The sequence below is a fragment of the Moschus berezovskii genome, chromosome 4 (genome assembly GCF_049115385.1).
Source record: "Moschus berezovskii isolate FMDL1 chromosome 4, NW_MosBer_1.0, whole genome shotgun sequence".
NCBI classification, from domain to species: Eukaryota; Metazoa; Chordata; class Mammalia; order Artiodactyla; family Moschidae; genus Moschus; species Moschus berezovskii.
Window position 1 is genome coordinate 58709977 of NC_142463.1, and position 8578 is coordinate 58718554.

At 38.0% G+C, this 8578-nt stretch overlaps 1 non-coding gene and 1 pseudogene across 1 annotated transcript; both read right to left on the reverse strand.

Annotated features, from left to right (window-relative positions):
- Nucleotides 1–744: 744 nt before the first annotated feature.
- On the reverse strand, nucleotides 745–2040 carry LOC129540359 (beclin-2 pseudogene; annotated as a pseudogene).
- A 4770-nt stretch (nucleotides 2041–6810) lies between these two features.
- On the reverse strand, nucleotides 6811–6882 carry TRNAF-GAA (transfer RNA phenylalanine (anticodon GAA)). Its single transcript has one exon. It is a non-coding gene; the product is annotated as a tRNA-Phe (tRNA).
- Between the last annotated feature and the right edge of the window lie 1696 nt (nucleotides 6883–8578).

The window sequence follows — 8578 nt, forward strand, 5'->3', positions numbered from 1 at the left end:
AAAGATAAGTTCAAGAGAGGAGTTTCAAAAGTTTACAGAAATATTTTTTGGCATATATGGTTTCCTAAAGTGACTACTCATAAATGCAAACACTACTTCGAAAAGCAAGTTTGGGTACTTTTGCTTGAAAAAGACTCTTAATAAGTATCCATTAAATAACTATTATAAACAAAATTTTTAAAAACTGTGGTAGAGTATGGTAGACAGGTAGAGTTCAAAACAATAAATAAAGCACTTCAAAGTATCTTATTAGAAAATAGGAAGCAATATTCATAAATGATAAGAAAAGAGCAAATGTTAGATAGCACAGGCAATTTGAACTCTATACGACATACACAGCATTTTTTATTGACACTTTGGTAGATAGCAGGAAATTATACTCCAGACTTCCTATTTTGTAAATAATTCTGCTATATAAAGAATAATTTTAATCATTCATATGAAATACTTTAGCCTTATACAAATGATTTTGCTGGAGAAATATAAATGTAGTGTAAAATCATGTCACAAATGACAAAGATTGTACTAATACTACTAGTTGTATATTTTTGGTGATAAAATTTTGGAATTTTAGTCCTACCAAATCCATATGAACACTCTAACCTATTTTATTAAATATATTAATGACAGAGTATACCTATATATTTTATTTTATTTTTTTTTCAGTTTTAAATTTTATCTGATAACATTTTCACAAATAAAACATATTAAATCAAAAAAATAATCTCTCCCGGGTAGAATAAGTTATTTTCGACCATACCTTAAGGAGACCCAAGTGAGACTACACTTAAAATTTATAAGCATGAACTTGAGTGCCTTTGTCCAGTCCTCCTCCGTGTTCAAGTGGGTTCTGATGGAATAGAATCCACTGCTGCTTCCAGGGTCTTCCATCAGGCCTTTCTTCACATCAATTTTGTAGGGCAAACAGAGACCCGACTCACCTCTCTCAGCCGCTTCTTTGAACTGCTGCACGCAGTCCAGGAAAGCCGTCATAGCCTGATCAAATTTGTTATGTAAGAAAACATTCTGCTTCCCACTAGAGAACAACGGCAACTCGGCACAGTCATCTATTAAAGACCTCAGGTAAGAATGGTTTCCGCAGGGGATGAGACGGTACCTCTGAAACTCCAGTCCAATTGTATTGGCCAGGGCAAGGAGCAGCAAGGCTGTCTGTCCCCAGGCCGCGTTGATCTCACTCCAGCACACAGGGACAGTGGGGAGGCAGCCCAATCTGAAGTTATTGATGATGGTTAAGGGGCTGTCTTGCCAGATCTTAAAGGTGGCGTTAAAGACATCGGTTTTCTCCAACTGGTTCCACTGGATCTGGGCGTACTGTAGTCGCATCTCCACACTGCTCAGCTCCTCATGTAGTTCTAATTGTTGCCATTTCAGTTTACTGTAGTCCTTCCAGTACTGCTTTTCCTGCTGCTGCAGCATCTTAGTCTCTGCCTGGGCTGCCTCAAGATCGGCTGGTACCCTTTCTTGGTTCTTTTCTACCTCTGCCACTTCCTGGAGTAGCCTCGCTTCCTCCAACTCCAGGCCCTTCAGCTTCTCCTGCAGCATCTCCCTCTCATCCTCACTCTTCCACTCCCTGGTCTCCAAATAGCGTTTGTAGTTCTGAACGTCAGATTCTGTGATGGCGAGCTCAATGTCCAGTACCTCTAAAAGATAGTCAGTACAGCCCACACACAGCGGGTGGTCCACCTCTCTTTCACCAGAAAGGATGCCAAAATTGTCCCTAATAGTCTTCTGGATGCTGTCAAGACTCCTCCGGGGCTCCAACCTCCCAAGCAGTGTGAAGTTGGAATAGTTCCAGGACATCCCACCACTGGGAGGGTGAGGAGTCCTGCAAAAGGCACCATCCTGTAAATTTTCAAAGTTTGCCTCCTCCTTGGACGGAGGACCTCCCTCCTGTGTTTCTCTTGTCTCTCCCTGAGCAGAGATGAGCATCAAAGCTCCAGGTTCCTGGGAGGGCTCCATGGAGTGATTCAGTTTCAGGGGCTGGCTGCAGCACTGGCAAAGAAAGCAGAGGTGGGACATGGTGGAGGTCTTGACTCTCAACTTGACACTGCTTCCGTATACCTATATATTTTATTATTAATGTCAGGAAAGTATGTTATTACCATGGTGAGTTTTGTTTATGCAAAAAATAACCTGTAGAATTTACTTGTGGTTTACTCAAAAGTAATGTTTTGCTTCTGGGCACAACATTAGCAATATTTTATACTTATGATGAGTTTTAAGTAAACAAGGACCATTGTGACAAGCTCTAAATGAAAATCAATGTAGTCACATGACATTTAAACTGAACAGACAGATGATGGGTGTAAGAGTGCTACATGTCTAAGAACACTGGGGACCAGAAGGAAGAAAACAGATTAGAGAGAAAAACAGTGGGAAGATAAAGCTTCTTGAACCAACTTGAAATATAAAAATCTAACAATAGAAGTTTCTTTATTTTATAAAGCATATCAAGGAAACTTTTAAAAAAGCACTAGTGACTCTTTGGTTCTGGGTGGTCATCATACCCTCTTGCCACATCCCATCCTAGATGAGCTAATGAGCTGGGGGCCCATGAGACTACATGGTAAATTGAGCGATAGCTGCTTAACTCAGTAGAAAAGAGTTTTTTATTATGTGATATCACCAGGCTTTTATGGTGAGCTTTATGAGATCTCACATGGTGATTTACAATTACTCTGTGTCACCAGTGTGGCACTACTGTTGCATTGTATTGGCTATTAAAGTAACTGCCTCCTGAGCCAATTTGCGAACAGAGACAATTCACAAAGCGGCAGTGCTTTGTATTGTAAAAATAGATGCTTGAGATAATTGGGCAAGGTGGTGTCATGTCACTTGTGTGCAGTTCATTAATTAACTGCTTGAAACTGCTATAAAATAATAGCCATGTCATCAGGATGAAAGTACAAGAGTGCAAAGGAAATAAAACTTCGTAAGTAAGAAGACAGAAGTAGCTGTTATGAAGAAAACTCAAATATTTTCTTCTTGTTTAGTACCCAGTCTTATTTCCCTGTAGTTACAAACCTGCACTTCAGCTTTGCTTATTACTACTTGTTAGTCTTCATTGGGTACTAGATGATTCACACAATTTATGTTCCCCTCCAAACAGGCAATGTTGATGGATAGTTCACTAAAAGAGTTCAGGGATCATTGCCACTGACAGAGCAATATCCAGTGATTTTCTTCCCACAGTTCAGAAAAAATGTCCATATTAAAGCCATTCCCAAATGTGTCACTAACGGGGTTTTTAATTTCAGCAACAACTGGATCTTTAGTTGCTACAGTCACAAGTCAGGAAATAAACCCATTTGGAGGAACTAGTCTTTGATGATACAGTGTGTCATCTATTAATTATATTAGTAGGCATCCTATTATTCTTTCATAAGAGACTGGTTAATTGGCAGCTGCATCAAAGGAATGGACAGAGCTGTAAGTCAAAATGTGGTCAGTGAAAAGTATTAAAAGAGTAACTCTGTTCATACCACACCAATAACTATTTTTATCTGCCTCCCACTTACCAGCTTCACAACAACCTTAAACCTAAAGCTGTGAGATACACTTAACAACTGGAAAAGCAGATTTAAGGAACCTGGCCTCTGGCTAAAAGAATATGAAATGCCATTATACAGTACACAAAGCCTAGAAAAATATAGGATTGAGTATTTAAGTTTCTTTCCCTATCAGGACTCCCACTCTACAGCAATAATGAAAAAACTGGGTCACCTCACAATGGTAATTTTCTCAGAATTATGGTACACTTGAGTCAATTTGATCTTTTAACTGAACATTGAGCTAAGGAGGGCAATGATAAAAGAAGCAACCTATCATCCTTATCACAGAGTGTAAGGAGAAGGGTGCCTACAGAATGGCCTCCAAGGTCTGTCAGTGATTGTTCAAGAGCTTAGGCTGATGAAATATTTCCTGTCAGGGCTTATTCCACACCTGAAATTTCTCATATTTGATCTGTTAATGGTTATTGCCCACTCTGCTAGTTTAAAGGTCAGATTCATAAAAAGTTTCTATCACTACCGATTGAGTTTCTTTAGGAATCTCTATCAAATATGTGTTATAAGCCATGATAAGCGGCTGATCCTTACCAGGATCTCACAAGTGTGATGGTTCACCCCAAAAAGATTATTTGTTTTCCTGTCCTTTGAGGAAGATAATAGTAACATCCTTTCTTGAAATGCCAAGAGTAAGAAAAAAAAGAACACTATGGACCATTTTTTCATGTGTATTCCCACATCTCCTTATTAGAAAAGAAATATTGCAAATCATATTAGCAAGGAATTATAACAACTTTGATAGAACTTTGGTAGATATTTACCATAATGTTTTTATCTGAAATCAGGTATTTGCTAAAAATAAAAATTTAAAACAAACTAACTGGCAAGAGGAAACTTTACTATCTCCATAATACAAAAACAGGTAGAACAACCAAACAGCAGAAAAGACATGGGTTTGGATACAACTCAAACTCTTCCAGAAAATTGCAGAGGAAGGTAAACTTCCTAACTCATTCTATGAGGCCACCATCACCCTAATCCCAAAACCTGACAAAGATGCCACAAAAAAAGAGAACTTCAGGCCAATATCACTGATGAACATAGATGCAAAAATCCTTAACAAAATTCTAGCAATCAGAATCCAACAACACATTAAAAAGATCATACATCATGCCCAAGTGGGCTTTATCCCAGGGATGCAAGTATTCTTTAATATTTGCAAATCAATCAATGTGATACGCCACATTAACAAATTGAAAGATAAAAACCATATGATTATCTCAATAAATGAAGAGAAAGCCTTTGACAAAATTCAACATCCATTTATTATAAAAAAAACCCTCCAGAAAGCAGGAATAGAAGAAACATATCTCAACATAATAAAAGCCATATATAATAAACCCACAGCAAATATTATCCTCAATCATGAAAAGTTGAAAGCATTTCCCCTAAAGTCAGGAACAAGACAAGGGTGCCCACTCTTACCACTACTGTTCAACATAGTTTTGGAAGTTTTGGCCACAGCAATCAGAGCAGAAAAGAAATAAAACAAATCCAGACTGGAAAAGAAGTAAAACTCTCACTGTTTGCAGATGACATGATCCTCTACACAGAAAACCCCAAAGATTCTACCAGAAAACTACTAGAGCTAATCAATGAATATAGTAAAGTTGCAGATTATAAAATCAACATACAGAAATCCCTTGCATTCCTATACACTAATAATGAGAAAATAGAAAGAGAAATTAAGGAAACAATTCCATTCACCATTGCAATGAAAAGAATAAAATACTTAGGAATACATCTACCCAAAGAAACAAAAGACCTATATATAGAAAACTATAAAACATTGGTGAAAGAAATCAGAGATGACACTAATAGATGGAGAAATATACCATGTTCATGGATTGGAAGAATAAATATTGTGAAATTGAATATATTACACAAAGTAATTTATAAGTTCAATGCAATCCCTATCAAGCTACCAACAGTGTTTTTCACAGAGCTAGAACAAATAACTTCACAATTTGTATGGAAATACAAAAAACCTCGAATAGCCAAAGCAATCTTGAGAAAGAAGAATGGAACTGGGGGAATCAACCTGCCAGACTTCAGGCTCTACTACAAAGCCACAGTCATCAAGACAGTATGGTACTGGCATAAAGACAGAAATACAGATCAATGGAACAAAATAGAAAACCCAGAGATAAATCCACGCACCTATGGACACCTTATTTTTGACAAGGGAGGCAAGAATATTCAATGGAGAAAAGACAATCTCTTTAACAAGTGGTGCTGGGAAAACTGGTCAGCCACTTGTAAAAGAATGAAACTAGAACACTCCCTAACACCATACACAAAAATAAACTCAAAATGGATTAAAGATCTAAATGTAAGACCAGAAACTATAAAACTCCTAGAAGAGAACATAGCCAAAACACTCTCCGACATAAATCACAGCAGGATCCTCCATGACCCACCTCCCAGAATATTGGAAATAAAAGCAAAAATAAACAAATGGCACCTAAGCAAAATCTTCTGCACAGCAAAGGAAACTATAAGCAAGGTGAAAAGACAGCCTTCAGATTGGGAGAAAATAATAGCAAATGAAGCAACTGATAAAGGATTAATCTCAAAAATATGCAAGCAACTCCTGCAGCTCAATTCCAGAAAAATAAACGACCCAATCAAAAAATGGACCAAAGAACTAAACAGACATTTCTCCAAAGAAGACATAAAGATGGCTAACAAACACATGAAAAGATGATCAACATCACTCATAATCAGAGAAATGCAAATTAAAACCACAATGAGGTACCATTTCATGCCAGTCAGAATGGCTACTATCCAAAAGTCTACAAGCAATAAATGCTGGAGAGGTTGTGGAGAAAAGGGAACCCTCTTACACTGTTGGTGGGAATGCAAACTAGTATAATCACTAGGGAGAACAGTGTGGAGATTCCTTAAAAAACTGGAAATAGAACTGCCATACGATCCAGCAATTGCACTCCTGGGCATACACACCGAGGAAACCAGAATTGAAAGAGACACATGTACTCCAATGTTCATTGCAGCACTGTTTATTATAGCCAGGACATGGAAGCAACCTAGATGTCCATCTGCAGACAAATGGATAAGAAAGCTGTGGTACATTTACACAATGGAGTGAAGTCACTCAGTCGTGTCTGACTCCTTGCGACCCCATGGACTGTAGTCTACCAGTCAATGGGATTTTCCAGGCAAGAGTACTGGAGTGTGTTGCCATTTCCTTCCCCAGGGGATCTTCCCGACCCAGGGATCGAACCTGGGTCTCCTGCATTTCAGGCAGATGCTTTGCCATCTGAGCCACCAGGGAAGTCACTACTCAGCAATTAAAAAGAATACATTTGAATTAGTTCTAATGAGGTGGATAAAACTGGAGCCTATTATACAGAATGAAGTAAGCCAGAAAGGAAAACACCACTACAGTATATTAACTCATATATATGGAATATAGCAAGAGGATAACGATAACCTTGTATACGCGACAATAGCAGAGACGCGGATGTGTGGAGCAGTCTTTCAGACTCTGTGGGAGAGGGCGAGGGTGGGATAATTTGGGAGAATGGATTGAAACATGTATATTATCATAAGTGAAACGAATCTGATGTGGTTGGGAGCTCCCCACCTCAACACTCTGTGGATTTAAGAGGTCGTTCCTTCTGAAGTGTATAAATTAGCCTGGGATAGAACCTGCACACTCAGTTTACTAATTAAGAAATGAGAAACCAGAACTATAAAGGTGGCCTAGAAATACAAGAAACTATTCTTAAGTAATCTTTTAAAATTTTGAACAGAGTTACAGATTTTACCATTTGTTATAAACTGGTTCAGTTCATTTCAGTCACTCAGTCATGTCTGACTCTTTGTGACCCCATGAAACACAGCACGGCAGGCCTCCCTGTCCATCACCAACTCCCGGAGTTCACTCAAACTCATGTCCATCGAGTCGGTGATGCCATCCAGCCATCTCATTCTCTGTCGTTCCCTTCTCCTCCCGCCCCCAATCCTTCCCAGCATCAGACTCTTTTCCAGTGAGTCAACTCATCGCATGAGGTAGCCACACGAATGACTGGATTACAAGAGTTACAGGAATGAGAGCTGCTCACTTCCCAGAAACTACAGCTCACAGAAAACCAACAAAGGCACAAGATACAGACCATTTACTTATGAATGTGTAAAACTCAAGAAAGTCCACATTATTCCTACAACATGTTGAAAGTGCTTCAGAATTCACACAATACTAATTTTCTTAAAAACCAAAACCATAAGAAAATTAGTTAAAAACTGGAACCATAAGAAAATTAGTATTGTGTGAATTCTGAAGCACTTTCAACATGTTGTAGGAATAATGTGGACTTTCTTGAGTTTTACACATTCATAAGTGAATGGTCTGTATCTCGTGCCTTTGTTGGTTTTCTGTGAGCTGTAATTTCTGGGAAGTGAGCAGCTCTCATTCCTGTAACTCTTGTAATCCAGTCATTCGTGTGCCTCCTTCATGAGGATTCACTACGGCTGTGGTGCTGTTATCCCTCTGATAGGAACTCTAACTCGGTGTAAAACCCCAAAGGTCTGTTACTTATTTTTATTTTATATTGTACTATATTTTATTTACAGTGTTGTGTTTGTTTCAGGTGTATAGCAAAGTGATACAGTCATATATATATATATATATATATATATATATATATATATGAATTAACAAAAGCAGTTCCTATCTTTTGATGGGGTGCTCATGGTTTATAACATAAATGGCATTATTTTGAGAAGGGATAACTTAGGTATGACATTGGGTTTTTTTTTCTTTTTGCAGCTTGAGGCAGTTGTAAAGTAACTTAACGTAGCTTTTTACAACTGTGTATTCTACAGTATTTTTTCATTTGGTGAATTTTAACTGTTAATGTTTTTGGCATTGTGCTTTGTATTTTAATAAAATAAAAAAAATTTCACTAGACGCATTACTTGAAAGACAAAACACTATTCTAAAACCTAAGTGTACTGCACATGCTTAA